This window comes from Rhinolophus sinicus, chromosome 18 (assembly GCF_057876585.1).
Source record: "Rhinolophus sinicus isolate RSI-liver-muscle chromosome 18, RSI-T2T, whole genome shotgun sequence".
Classification (NCBI taxonomy): domain Eukaryota; kingdom Metazoa; phylum Chordata; class Mammalia; order Chiroptera; family Rhinolophidae; genus Rhinolophus; species Rhinolophus sinicus.
The window spans coordinates 76279756-76295562 of record NC_142518.1 but is presented as its reverse complement, the minus strand read 5'-3'; the positions used below and the strand labels follow the sequence as shown (position 1 = coordinate 76295562).

General features: G+C 38.4%; 1 protein-coding gene across 4 annotated transcripts in view; it reads right to left on the bottom strand.

Moving 5' to 3' along the window:
• Positions 1-15807, bottom strand: part of PAK3 (p21 (RAC1) activated kinase 3) — a 408807-nt gene that overhangs the window by 342750 nt on the left and 50250 nt on the right. For all 4 annotated transcript variants that reach the window (XM_088794993.1, XM_088794997.1, XM_088794991.1 and 1 more), the window contains exon 2: positions 2669-2763. The gene's annotated coding sequence lies outside the window, so the exon portion shown is untranslated. The remainder of the gene's footprint in view (positions 1-2668; positions 2764-15807) is intronic.

The window sequence follows — 15807 nt, the reverse complement described above, 5'->3', positions numbered from 1 at the left end:
AATAGACTAAAAGTGAAAGGGTGGAAATTGACACTCCAAGCAAATGGTATCCAGAAAACATCAGGTGTAGCTATACTGATATCAGATTAAAGACACTTCAGGGTGAAAAATGTAATATGAGACTAAGATGGACATTTCATGATGGTAAAGGGGACTATACAAGAAGAAGACATAACAATCATCAACATTTACGCCCCCAATCAGGTAGTACCGAAATAGGCCAATCAACTGCTAACAGAACTAAAGGGAAAAATTGACCAAACAAAATTGTACTACGGGATAAATAAATCATTGACAGCTATGGATACATCATGCAAAGAAAAAATAAATAATGAAATAGCAGCCGCAAGAGACACATTAGATGAAATGGACATAACTGACATTTATAGAGAACTTCATCCTAAAATATCACACGGCACATTTCTTTCTAGAGTACATGGAATATTCTCAAGCATAGACCATATATTGGGACATAAAACTAACCTGAGCAAATTTAAGATGATTGGCATCGTACCTAGCATATTCTCTGATCACAAGGCTTTGAAATTAGATATCAAAGAGAAAGCATGAAAAACCACAAATACATGGAGATTAAACAACATACTTTTTTTTTTAATTTTTTTTTTATTAAATTTATTGGGGTGACAACTGTTAGTAAAATTACATACTGAGAGTGGTAGGCAAATCCATTCTGCTCAGATAAACACACAAGCTAAGAGTCTGTAGATTGCTGATTCTGTGATCAGTGGCTCCGTGGTTGGAATATGTATGCTATGACCTGACCTAGGGACAAGGTCCTGTTGACCAGTTAATGGGTTATTGGAAGAGATGAGAACTAGAAAACAATACAGTGATGAAAGGGCTTAGAAAAAGTGATGGCAGCATTCATTCATTTACATTTTAAAGAGTCCCATTAATCCCCAGCACTGGGTCTTTTATGTTTTTTTTTTTGGGGGGGGGGGGAGAAGGAGGGAGAGGGAGAGAAAGAGAGAGAGAGAGAGAGAGAGAGAGAGAGAGAGAGAACTCTGTGTTCTAGAGAAAGCTTATAAATTATAGGAGGAGATCAAGACAGGAACAAGAGAGAATGAGGTAAGTATACAGAGATATAAATACAAACAATATTTGCTGTCATTTATTTAGCACTCAATTTATGCTGAGCACTGTGTTAGATATTTGACATATATTCTCATTAATCTTCACAACTCTATGGTATAGGTAATATGGTCACCCATGATGATCATGATGATGATGGTGATAATAGCAGCTAACATTTATTAAGTGCTTCATATCAGCCAGGCATCGGGTTAGGTGTTTTGAAATGTCTTATACAGGTATATGTTCATCCTATAGATGAGGATAACTAGGCCCAGAAAGTATAAGTGACTTATCTAAGATCACAGAGCTAGGCAGGTGCAGCTCTGACATTCAAACACAGATTTGACTCTCAAGCCCAGGCTCTTAAAGTATTCTGAAAGTTTAGAGCAATTAGCTCCTACCTTGTTCTGGGAGGTGTATGAGTATAGGGAGAAAGCCCCAAACAAGGAGGAAAGGTGTGAGGATGAGAAGGGTGGAGCCTATTCAGGGGTTGATGGAGTGATAGAGAATAGTGGCTCAAAGGCAAGGCAGTTCTCCTTGCCCTTCTTAATCCTAATCACCTCACCTGTGCCTGCCAGGGGCTGAGCTTACCATCAAGTCTGTCTGTCACTCAGGGCTTGATCTTTGGTGCTGTGGTTTTTCTAAGGCCCCCAGAAGCTCAAACAGCTTTAACTCCACTCCAAAGGATGACAAGGTATAGATTTTCAAACTCAAACCATGATGAGTAGGGAGTTGGCAGCCCCCTATTTAGTTCTTTCTTCAGTGGAAGCAGTCCTTGAGCACTTAGAACATTGACAAGATCAGAAAAGAACAGGAAGTCTAAAGAAGCCAGCAACCAGCACCTAGCACAACGTCTCATCAAGCTAACAAAAAAAGGTCATCATGTAACACTGCTTGTAACAGCAAAAATTTGTCAATGATCTAAATGTCCATCAATATGGGATTGATGAGGTAAATTAAAAAAAAAAAAACATCCACAGAAAAGAACACTGTGTTGTTGTAAAAAAGGATGAGGTAGAACTATATGTTCTAATAAGGGAAGATGTTTCCAAAAGATTGTAAGTGAAAAAAGCAGGTTGCACATCAGTCCCTATAGTATGATTCCATTTGAATCACAGATTCATATTTATGTATACACAAAACCAATAACCACAATTATCTGATAGGGTGTTGGCACAAAATTACACTTTCTAATTTGTATACTTGGGCATGCTGCTGACATTAACAACAAGCCAATATTATTTCTTTAATTGCAAAAAGCTACAGTAGTTTCCATTTTTCAAAACAAAAGTCTCCATCTTAGGTCATCCTTCATCCATCCTGTCTTTTGTAACCATAACATATCTGGATTCAATAGTGCATCTGAAATTGTCTCCTATAACTTTTTCATAAATGAGCTAAGATAAGATAGCAACATATTAACCAGATTATAACACAAGTCAAATATATTGGCAATCGATTAAAGAATTTTACTCAAAGCATAGGTGACAACCCACAGAAAAAACACTATAGAAAGGCCACAGGTTTTTTCCACTTTTATTAATAACTTAGATGACATGTAAAATGTACTTACCAACTCTGAAGATGATCCAAGCTGGCAGGGATATCATATAAATTGAAGAACAAAATTGAGATTCAAAATGAGCTCAGGTGGGCTGGAATACTGCACTAAAATAAAAATAAAAATAAAAATGTGAGATTTATAAGATAAAGAAAGAATAACCTCAATTAAAATTTTAAAAGTCTATTTTGTGAGGCCAGAATAAGGGAAGCATGGCTTAGCAGCAAGTCACATAAAAACAAACAAACCAAAAAAGATCTAGGGGTTTGAGTTGACCTCATAAGCATAATTTGAGCTAACAGTTTAATATAGTTAAATTATTCAGCTGTGAAAAACAAAGCACAATTTTAGGTTGTATGAATCAAAGTACATTTTTTGGATCCCAGAACATAATTGTTGCACTAAAATATGTGCTCTTCTCTCCTGGAGTCTCCAGTTCAATTCTAGGCACCACATTTTAAGAGGATCACTGAGAAAGTGAAACACCTCCAAAGGAGGTCCACAAGATTTACAAAGGGGTGGGAAATCATCCCATAACAGGAGTGGCTCTTGAATGGACCAGAGACATGTACCATGAAAAACAGAACCGTCAGGGGATATACAGGATACCACTTGCTTTCAAATCTCAAGTGTTTTCCTATGGAAAGTATACACTTATTCTGGGTTGCCCAAGAGACAGAACTAGGACTACTGCCACACAGTGGTGAAGGAGGCTGATTTTTCAGTAAACTTATCAAAAGGCTTTCTGACCTTGAGAGGGTCCTGCAAAAAGCTGAGCAGGCTCGTGAGGCAGTGAGTGTTTTAAGTCAAGGTTGGATGAACAGATACCCAATGGTAGAATTATATTAACTGGGTCCTTTTCAGCTCTAAGAGATTGCATCTCTTTCTCCCATTCTCCATGCCATGACTTCCACTTTGGTACCTCCTCTGGACCAATGAGCCCTCTCTCTGCAGTCAATACAGTGGCAAGGACAGCTCTGCAAGAACTGCCACCTCTTGTTTATTATTGTCCAAGGCCTATGGTGGGGGGACACATTGCTTATAGCAGAGCCAAATGACTAAGTCTTATCACGTCCCTCCCCCCTACACCTGGACAAAATGCTCCCATGGCTTTCAATCTCACTCCCTGTAAATGGAAGTCATCACAATGGCCTACAAAACCCTAAACAAACTGCCATTATGACTTCTCTGACCTCCTATCCTATTACCATTAACGTCATTCACTCCACTTCTGGTACAAAGGCTTCTTGGCTGTTTCTTAAATGCAAGGCGTGATACTAACTTGAGGGCTTTGCTATTGCTAATCTCTCTGCCTGGAATGTTCTTCCATGAGATGATACCTGCGTGGCCCGCTCTCTTACTTCCTTCAGGAATAGACTCAAAGATCAACTTCCCAGTGAGGTCTTCCCTGACCACCCTCTTTAAAATTATAGGCCTTGCAGGTTGTTCCCCTTCAAACTCCTCCCTGTTTCAAAACTCCTTATTATCCCATCATAAAGTTTTTCCCTGTAATACTTAATATCATGTAGCATTATATTTTCTATTTTTAGTTTGTTTTCCTATCCATTCTATTTAGCTATAAGTTCCTTAAATGCAGAGATCATTTTTTGGCCTATTTTTTGTTGAATATCAGCCCTTGGAATATTAGCTAGCACATTACTGAAGATGACTCAAGGCTGGAAGGGATATCAAATGAGCTCAGATGGGCTGGAATACTGGGTGCTCAGTAAATGTTTAATGAAATGGCCACTGCATGTCAAATTCATGCCCTTTTCTGAAGTCTTGATTTTTCTCAACAAAAGAAATTTCAGATTTAAGAACCAGAAAATGGTAACAAGGAGTTGTGTCTGTGTAGCAAGATTTAGGGTGATTTTGTTTATGTTTCTCAATTTCCCCAATTTTTTGTTATGCATTAATATTACATTAATGCTTACCTGGCTATAATCATTGTAGTAGGTAACATCTATTGAGTGCTTACCATGTGCCAGGCATTGTGATAGGCACGTTATTTGTATTAATTCATTTAATTCTCACAATAGCCCTTTTCAGTTGGCACAACTATTACTCCCATTTTAAAGATAAGAAAACTGAGAAACAGTGAAGTGATATGACTTGTCCATGGTAACACAACTAAGATGATGTATCCCATGTTATTACCCCCTGACTTCAGCATAAGATGAAAATTGATGATGATAGCTAACATTCATTTTGCACTAATCATGCATCAAGCACTGAGTTAAATGTTTAAAACATATCACCTCATTTAATGCTTACAACAGTCCTATGAGGTGGGAACTATTATTATGATCTTTTTGTTTGTTTTGTTTTGGTTTTTTTTGTTTGTGTTTTTTTTTTTTTTAATTAAATTTATTGGGGTGACAATTGTTAGTAAAATTACATAGATTTCAGGTGTACAATTCTGTATTACATCATCTATAAATCCCATTGTGTGTTCATCACCCAGAGTCAGTTCTCCTTCCATCACCATATATTCGATCCCCCTTACCCTCATCTCCCACCCCCCACCCCCCGCCCCCGTTACCCTCTGGCAACCACTAAACTATTGTCTGTGTCTATGAGTTTCTGTTTCTCATTTGTTTGTCTTGTTCTTTTGTTGTTTTTGGTTTATATACCACATATCAGTGAAATCATATGGTTCTCTACTTTTTCTGTCTGACTTGTTTCGTTCAACATTACTCTCTCAAGATCCATCCATGTTGTCACAAATGTTCCTATATCATCTTTACAGTACTGGACCCTCCTATAATATAATAAACCATACCACACCCACTGTCACACTTGGACTCTGCTTTGGTTTCAAAAGAAGCATGCATTGATTCTCCTGTGTTCCAGCCAAGTGAAGAAGACCGAAAAGCAATTATCTGCTTCTCAGCCTCCAACACACATGATTGCAGCCCTTACTGGCGCCACTATCTCTGTCTAAGATGTCCTTATTCTCTCTGCCAACCCAATACTACCATTTTTCTTTCCCCTAAGAACAACTCCTTCCATGCATCCTTCCATGATTGGCTTATTCCATCACAATTTCTCACCACACACTATTCATTTTGTTTGGTACTGGTCATCTCTGGCTTTACAGTGCTGGCTCTCTTTCCACTAATATATGTCCCTTCTTCTCAATTGTACTATAGCTTATGGAGGCAGCTAGCCCTTGAGCAGGTTGGCATGCCCTGAATAAATGGTACATCAGCTTGCACAAGGTAGGTTCTCAATAATTATCTGCTGACTTCATAATGATACTATACCCTCAGAGTTGTAAAATGTTCTCTTTTCAAAGAGCTGTCATACATATTATCTCATTTTTGCTTCACAGAAGCCCAAAGAGATAAGAAAGGCAGATCTCAGTTTTCTCATTTTTATAGTTAAGGAAATTGAGGGCCAAGGAGGATAAGTAAGTTGTCTAAGGTCACATATCTGAGAATTGAGCCCAGCCCTCTGGACTTTGAACCCCAGATTCCTTGCAGTAGGCCACACTAATTCTACCAAAGGCACAGTTAGCTGAGAGCAATGCTAATAACATCCCTATAAATACCTTGTATTGATTCTATCACTGGAGCAAAAGCAATAAAGCGCCAGGACGCAATAACCAAGGTTGAGATTGGGAAGTAAGGTAAATTCATACACTCTGTGGTGAGAAGGAATTGAGGCTTATCAGATGGGTGGTAATGACACTATTAAGTTCTTTGTGAGGAGGGCACTGGAGAGTGAACTAAATGCTGACCTTAACACAGGGCATATTAGCTCAACCCTCAGCAGAAGGGAGGCAGCCTAGCAGGAAGCAGGGTGCATGTGAGAGAGCACTAGGAGACAAGAAAGATGGGTTCAAGATCTAGTTCTGCTACGAGCTAACCACTTGTCTATAAGGAAGGTACCTAACCTCTCTGAGGCTATACTTCCTCAATAGAAGATGTCAATTAGGGTCTCTCAGAGCTCCAGCATTTCACAAATCTATGACAAAGGTCACAAATTGGTGATCCACAGACCAAATCTGGGCCACAGACATATTTTCTTTGGCCCAAATAATGTTTAAAAATTTTTGATCTCATAACTAACATTTAAAAATCAGAATATTTTATGTATTAGGTTAGTACAAAAGTAATTGCAGTTTAAACGGTTAAAAATAATTGTAAAAAACGGCAATTACTTTTGCACCAACCTAATAAATATTTGGATTTCCAAGCTCTCTAGAAAAATTTGATCTGGAGAAGCCAAGATAGCAGATTAGGTAAATACTATGCCTACTACACCCCAGGATCACACTAAAATTACAAATAAATTATAGAACAATCAACCCCAAGATTCATCTGAACACTAGCTGAACAGAACCACCGTAACTAAGTACATAAAGAAGAGGCCACATTGAGACTGGTAGGAGGGGCGGAGATGCAAAATGGGCTGACCCCAGGCCCACAGTGAAAGGTTGAACGCTGGGAGGGACACCTCAGTAGTGAGGGCCCCTCTGAAGAGAAAGGGGCCTCGCAGCCCCATGCTGTACAACCCAGCCCAGGGGTCCTGTGCTGGGAGGAGGAGTTCCCATGGCACCTGGCGGTGAAAAACAGTGAGGACTCTACATGCCCTTCCCGGTGGGACACAAGGAGGCTGGAAGCCCAGATGCCCTCCAATAGAGCCAGCACACAGTCTTGCTTGCTGGCAGGCACCCACCTGGTTCCTGGTGGAGGGATGGCAGCTTGGGAAGGCCAAGGACATGCGGGGAAGGACTGAGCTGAGTGCCTTTGGCACAAGATTTGGAGAGATGGGAGCTATTGTTTTCCCCATGTGCAGCCTGCACACGTGTGGCCTCCTATAGAGGAGGGCACCACTTTTTCAGGGTTCAACTTGCCCCCAAAGGGCCAAGTCTGGGCCTGCACCAGTCTGGGTCTGCACTTGTCTGGGTTTGGTGGAATCCTCACACGTGTGCACTGCCTTGGTGATTCCCTGGGGCCACACCCTCTACATAGCTGGTGCTACTCTGGGAAAATCTTTACTGCTTGTCTGCTGGCCCCGCCACACAGGCTGCAGATTAAAGCTGGTGAAGGGCCTGTGGTGACCAGGAAACATTTCCTGGAGAGTGTTAATCCTAGATGTGCACTGCCTTATAGACAGGCAGTGGCTAGACGTAGCTTTTTTTTTTCTTCCGTTTTTGTTGTTGTTGTTGTTGTTGTTGTTGTTGTTGTTGTAGTGGTGTTTTTGTTGTTGTTTTATTCTGCTTTTTGCTTGTTTGGTTGTTTGTTTTGGTTTGCTTTGTTTTGGTATGTTGTTTTTGTTTTGATCTATTTTGTTTTGTTTGGTGCGGAGGTGTGGCCCAGCACTGGTCCAGGAGCTGAGACTATACTGAATTTGTAGAAACCACTGGCCACACCCCTTAGCTCCCAGTAACTCTGCCCCACCCACCTAGAACTGCATTGCCATGGGCACTCTGTGCTCCTGGGTGATCCGCCCTGCCCCCACAAACCACACAAGACATATATATGTATATTTTAAATTTATTGGGGTGACAAATGTTAGTAAAATTATGTAGATTTCAGGTGTACAATTCTGTATTACATCATCTATAAATCCCATTTTGTTTTCACCACCCAGAGTCAGTTCTCCTTCCATCACTATATATTTGATGCCCCTTACCCTCATCTCCCACCCACCCCACCCCCCTTACCCTCTGGTAACCACTAAACTATTGTCTGTGTCTATGAGTTTTTGTTTCTCATTTGTTTGTCTTGTTCTTCTGTTGTTTTTGGTATATATACCATATATCAGAAAAGATGATATAGGAACATTTGTGACAACATGGATGGATCTTGAGAGTATAATGCGAAGCGAAATAAGTCAGACAGAAAAAGCAGAGAACCATATGATTTCACAAGACATATTTTTACAGCAGCGGACAACCAGCAATGGCCTGGGGTGATTTGGGTGGTGTGACCCCAAAACTGCACTGCAACCATTCAGGAGCAGCTCTTAGGAATTTGTAAGTCTGAGGAGGAGGCTGGCTCCAGTGTCCTCAGGGCACTGTACAAGGTGGTCAAAGGCCAGGTACTGGCAAAAGATCTGAATCTACATTAACGTTGTAAAAACCACTGGTCACTTCTCATGGTTCACTTGAACTCCATCCTGCCCAGCTAGTGCTGCATCCCTCAAGGGCACTCTCAATACCAGGTCAACCAGCCAGCACATACAGCTAAAGAGGATCTTTCAACAACTGGGCCTTACAGGAAACAGATAGGTGACAAAAGGCCTAGGGGGCTCTGCACCTTTTGCTAAACTGCCTCAGTCCCACTGAGGCAACCTGCCTCAGTTCACAGAGAGACCACCCCCACATACCTCCAAGGCCAGCACAGGGAGCACCCAACCACATACAGCTTTGAGACACCCACCAGGCAGCCAAGGCCTGCTAACAGGCAGGGCTGAAATTGCACTGCATGGGCGCCCCACCCAGGAGACACAAGAAACAACACACCCAGAGGTCAGCTTCAGACAACACCAGAGCACTATCTTGTTAGACCCATAAGTGGCATACCCAAAGAGGGTTCTCAACAGGTACAAGAGCCCACAGGGGCGAAGGCTCCTGTGAGGGGTCAGCCCTCACACAGCAGCACGTATACTGTGGGCATAGCCAATCTTCATAGCTAGTCAGCCTGGGAGTCTATCCCACCCACTGACATGCCAAAAGCAATGAAGGCTCAACTACAAAAGGAGAAAACACACAACACAAGGGAAACCTCTGGAACACACACACAGGCAATAAGAGAGAATGTTCAATTCAACTACAAAGGACACATATTACATAAGGCCACCCAGCAAAGACTGGGAGACATAGGTGATCTACCTAACACACAGAAGCAAATACAAAGCGGCAGCCAGAATGAGGAAACAAAGAAACATGTCACAAATAAAAGAACAGAAGAAACCTCCAGAAATGGAACTAAATGAAGCAGAGGCAACCAACCCACCAGAGACAGAGTTTAAAACACTGGATTATAAGAATGCTTAAGGAACTGAGTGAGAATTTCAACTATGAGATAGTAAGCATAAAAAGAATATAGAAATCAAGAAAAATAGCCAGTCAGAACTAAAAAAATACAATAACTGAACTGAAGAATACACTAGAAGGAATCACCAGCAGATTAGATGAAGCAGAGGTTTGAATCAGGAATTCAGAAAACAAGGTAGCAGGATTCACCCAATTGGAATAGCAAAAAAGAAAAAAATAGTAAAAACAATAAAAAAGTTTAAGAGACCTGTGGGACAATATCAAGCACAATATTTGCATGACAGGAATGCCAGAGGAAGAGAGGAAGCAAGGGAACAAGAACCTATTTGAAGAAATAATGACCAAAAACTTCCCTAACCTGGTGAAAGAAAATGACATACAAGCCCAGGAAGTACACAGAGTCCAAAACAAGATGAACCCAAACAAGCCCACACCAAGACACATCATAGTTAAAACGACAAAGATTAAAGACAAAGAGAGAATCCTAAAAGCAGCAGGAGAAAGATAGCTAGTTATTTACAAGGGAGCTCCCACAAGACTATTGGCTGACAATCCTACAGAAATGTTGCAGGCCAGAAGGGAGTGACAGTAAATACTCAAAGTGATAAAAAGAAAAGAAACAAACAAACAAAAAACCACAAAGGCCTACAACCAAGATTGCTCTACCCAGCAAGGCTATCATTTAAAATTGAAGGAGAGGTAAAGAGCTTCCCAGAAAAGAATAAACTAAAGGAATTCATTACCACCAAGCCAGTATTGTAGGAAATCTTAAAAGGACTTCTTTAAGCAGTATAAAGGAGAAAACAAACTAACTAATGAGGACCAGAATATGAATACTAAAATGGCAATAACTATGTACCTACCCATAATCACTTTAAATGTAAATGGATTAAATGTTCCAATCAAAAGACATAGGGTAGCTGAATGGATAAGGAAACAAGACCCATACATATGCTGTACACAAGAGACCCACCTCAGATCAAAAGACACACACAAACTGAAAGTAAAAGGATGGAATGTGATATTCCACAGAAATGGAAATGAGAAAAAAGTGGTGGTAGCAATACTTATATCTGACAAAATAGACTTTAAAATGAAGACTTTAATAAAAGACAAAGATGGGCACTACATAATAATAAAGGGATCGATCCAACAAGAGGACATAACTCTAGAAAACATCTATTCACCCAACATTGGAGCACCTAAATATATAAAACAGATCATGACTGACATAAAGACAGAGATCAACAGTGACATTATCATAGCTGGGAACTTCAGCACACCACTGACAACACACCACAAGAACTCAAAAAACAGGCCTTCCAGACGGAAAATAAATACGGAAACAGCGGCCTTACATGACACATTGGACCACTTGGATTTAATCAATATTTTCAGAGCATTTTACCCCAAAGCTGCAGAATACATGTTCTTCTCAAGCGCACATGGAACATTTTCCAAGATAGAGCACATGTTAGGCCGCAAAACAAGTCTCAATAAATTTAAGAAAATTGAAATCATATGAAGTGTCTTCTCTGACAACAGTGCTATGAAATTAGAAATCAACTACAGAAAAAAACTGGAAGACACAAAAATACATGAAGGCTGAATAACATGTTACTAAATAATGAATGGGTCAACCATGAGATCAAGGAAGAAATCAAAAGGTATCTCGAGAGAAATGAAAATGAAAACACGACCCAAAATCTATGGGATGCAGCGAAAGCAGTCCTAAGAGGGAAATTCATAGCAATGTAGGTCTACCTAAAGAAACAAGAAAAATCACAAATCAACAGTTTATCAACACTTAAGGGAATTGGAAACAGAACAGCAAAATAAGCCCAAAGGGAGAACAAGGAAGGAGATAGTAAAGATCAGAGTGGACATAAACGAAATAGAGACCAAAAAAACAATACAAAAGATCATTGAAACCAAGAGCTGTTTTTTTGAGAAGATAAACAAAACCGACAAACCTTTAGCCAGACACATTTAAAAAGAGAGAGAGAGAGAGGACCCAAATTTATAAAATCAGAAATGAAAGAAGAGAAGTGACAACAGACACCACAGAAAAAAAGATAATTAAATAAATAAATAAATAAATAAATAAATAAATAAAATTAAGAAATTACTAAGAGCAACTATATGCCAACAAATTAGACAATCAGGAAGAAATGGATAATTTTCTAGAAGCATACATCCTTCCAAGACTAACCCAACAAGAAATGGAAAACCTAAATAGACTGATTACTACCATGGAAATTGAATCAGTAATCAACAAACTCCCAACAAACAAAAGCCCTGGACCAGATGGCTTTACAGGTAAATTTTACAAAACATTCAAAAAAGAATTAACACCTATTTTCCTCAAACTATTCAAAAAATCCAGAAGGAGGGAAGGCTCCCAAGCTCATTTTATGAGGCTATCATTACTCTAATACCAAAACCAGACAAAGACATTACAAAAAATGAAAACTATGAACCAATATCCGTAATGAACATAGATGCAAATTCTCAACAAAGTGTTAGCAAACCAAATTCAGCAATACATTAAAAAGATCATACAGTACAATCAAGTGGGATTAATTCCTGGTATGCAACTCTGGCTCAATATCTGCAATCAATTATCATGATACATCACATTAACCAAATGAAAAACAAAAATCACATGGCCATATCAATAGATGTAGAGAAAGCATTTGACAAAATCCAGCAGCTATTTATGATAAAAATTCTCAGCAAAGTAGGAATGGAGGGAACATATCTCAACATAATAAAAGCCATATGTGACAATCCACAGCTAGCATCATACTCAATGGGGAAAAGCTAAAAGCATTCCCCTTAAGATCAGGAACAAGGCAATGATGTCCACTATCACCACTTCTATTCAACATAGTTCTGGAAATTCTAGCCACAGCAATTAGACAAGGAAAAGAAACTAAAGGTATCCAAATTGGAAGGGAGGAAGTAAAATTATCATTTGTAGACGACATGATACTATATATAGAGAACCCCAAAGATTCCACCACAAAACTATTTAGAACTGATAAACTTAGTAAAGTACCAGGATATAAAATTAATATTCAGAAATCAGTTGCATTTGTATACACCAATAGTGAACTATCAGAAAGAGAAATTAAGAAAACAATTCCATTTACAATTGCATAAAAAATAAAATACTTAGGAATAAATTCAACCAAGGAAATAAAAGACCTGTACTCCGAAAATTATAAGACATTGAAGAAAGAAACTAAAGAAGATAGACATAAATGGAAACATAAACCATGCTCATGGATAGAAAGAGTTAATATACCAAGGGTGCCAAAAAAATGTATACAAGTGGACAATTTGTTCAACGTTGCTCATGCAGTAGTTCACCATAATCAGAAGTGTCTGGATGCTAATAGTAACCACTTTGAGCCCTTCTTGTAATTGCATTCATCTTTTGTTATAGGTATATATTGAGTATTACAATTTTAATACAGTTTTCCTTTCTTAAAATGTGTATACAGTTTTTTGTTGTTGTTTATTTTGTTTTTTGGCACCCTCTGTAGTTAAAATGTCCATAATATCCAAAGCAATATATAGAGTCAAGGCAATTCCCATCAAAATACCAATGGCATTTTTCACAAAACTGGAACCAATAATCCTAAAATTTATATCGAAACATAAAAGACCCCAAATAGCCATGGCAATCCTGAGAAAGAAGAACAAAGCTGGAGGTGTCTTGCTACATGGCATCAAATCATACTACAGGGCTACAGTAATCAAAACAGTATGGTATTGACATAAAAACATACACATAGATCAATGGAACAGAATAGAGAGCCCAGAAATAAATCCACGCCTATATGGTCATTTAATCTATGACAAAGGAAGCAAAAATTTACATTGGAGTAAAGACTGTCTATTTAATAAATGGTGCTGGGAAAACTAGATAGATATATGTAAAAAAATGAAATTGGACCATCTTTTTATGCCATATACAAGAATAAATTCAAAATGCATTAAAGACTTAAATGTTAAGACCCCAAACCATAAAACTTCTAGAAAAAAATGTAGGAAGTAAACTTGCAGATATTACCCTTAGTAATATTTTTACTGATATATCCCCTCTGGCAAGGGAAGCAAAAGAAAAAATAAACATAAGGACTACATCAAACTAAAAAGTTTTTTTTTTTTTTCCCCACAGCAAAGGAAACCGTTAATAAAACAAAAAGACTTCCTGCTGAATGGGAGAAGATGTTTGGCAATGATACATCTGATAAGAGGTGAACATCCAAAATACATAACAAACTCATACAAGTTAACACCAAAAAAACACACAAAGAAAACAAAACAAAAAAATTTAAAAATAGGCAAAGGACATAAAGAGACATTTCTCTAAAGAGGACATACAGATGGCCAAGAGACATATGAAAAGATGCTCAATGTCACTAATCATTACAGAAATGCAAATACAAACCACAATGAGATGCCACCAAACTCATGTAAGAATGGCTGTCATCAATAAATAAAAAAACAACAAGTGCTGGAGAGGATGTGGAGAAAAGGGAACCCTAGTACATTGATGGTGGGATTGCAAATTGGTACAGCCACTATGGAAATCACTATGGACGTTCCTCAAAAAATTGAAAATGGAACTACCTTATGACCCAGCAATTCCACTCCTGGGTATTTATCCAAAGAAATCCAAAACACTAATTCAAAAAATATATATGCACCCTTATGTTTATTGCAGCTCTATTCACAATAACCAAAATACGGATATAACCGAAATGCCCATCAATAGACAATTGGGTAAAGAAATTGTGGTACATTTATTCGATGGAGTATCACTCTGCCATAAAAAATAAAATGAAATCTTACCATTTGCAACAACATGGATGAACCTAGAGAAAATTATGCTAAGTGAAATAAGTCAGACAGAGAAAGTCACATACCATATGATCACACTTATATGTGAAATCTGAAGAACAGAATAAACAAGCAAACAAAACAGACTCAGAGATACAGAGAAAAAACTGATGGTTGCTAGATGGGAAGGGGGTTTGGAGACGTGGAAGAAAAGTGAAGGTATTAAAAAGTACAAATTGGTAGTCACAAAATATTCACAAGGATGTTAAATATAGTATGGGGAATATAATCAATAATGTTGTAAAAACTATGTAGTGTGCCAGATGGGTTCTAGATTTATCAGGGGGGTCACTTCATAGATTGTGTAGATGCCTGACCACTGCACTGTGTACCTGAAGCTGAATTAGATTTAGTATTGAATGAACAATTAAATATATGTGTGTATGCATATGTATGTGTATACACACACACACACACATACACACAGTGCCAAAAACATGTATACACATTTTAAGAAAGGAAAAAACTATTAAAATTGTAATAATATATACCGATAACAAAAGATGAATATGACTCACGTTTGACTTCTGCAATTCCGAGAGGTGCTCATAGAGGTGCATCAGTGTCCAGACACTTCTGATTATGGTTAACTACTGCTTGAGCGACATTGACCAAAGTGTCCACTTGTATACATTTTTTGGCACCCTCGGTACATAGTCAATGGTATTCTTACAGCTTTACATGATGTCAGAGGGGTAGTAGACTTGGGGGAGGGGGTTATTCCTTAGTGAGGGGGGTTAATGTCTAATCATTATTTTGTTTTGTACATGTGAGACTAAAATTTAAAAAATAAATAAATAAAAATTTTAGAAAAACCTGATCTAATAACATTTAAAAATTCAAATACTACATAAAATTTGATTTCCAATCTTTCCAGAAAAAGTTCTGGATACATGTGCTTATTTTTATCATCTGTTTATTACTTACAATATAGTGTGTTAGGTTGTGTTAAGCACCATGGGGAAAATAAAGGTGGGGGTTATAAGGAGTTCTGAAGTGGTAGGGGTAAGGGCATCCTGCAAAATCTATAAAGTTGGCCCTCAGTATCTGCAGGTTCCACATCCAAAGATTCAGCCAACTATGGATCAAAAATATTTGAAAAAAAAGTTTCTTTGCTGCTGATGTGTACTATGTAGTTAGGCCTCTATAACATTGTATTTGTACTGAACATGTACAAACATTTTTCTTGTCATTATTCCCTAAACAATATGGTATAACAAATATTTAC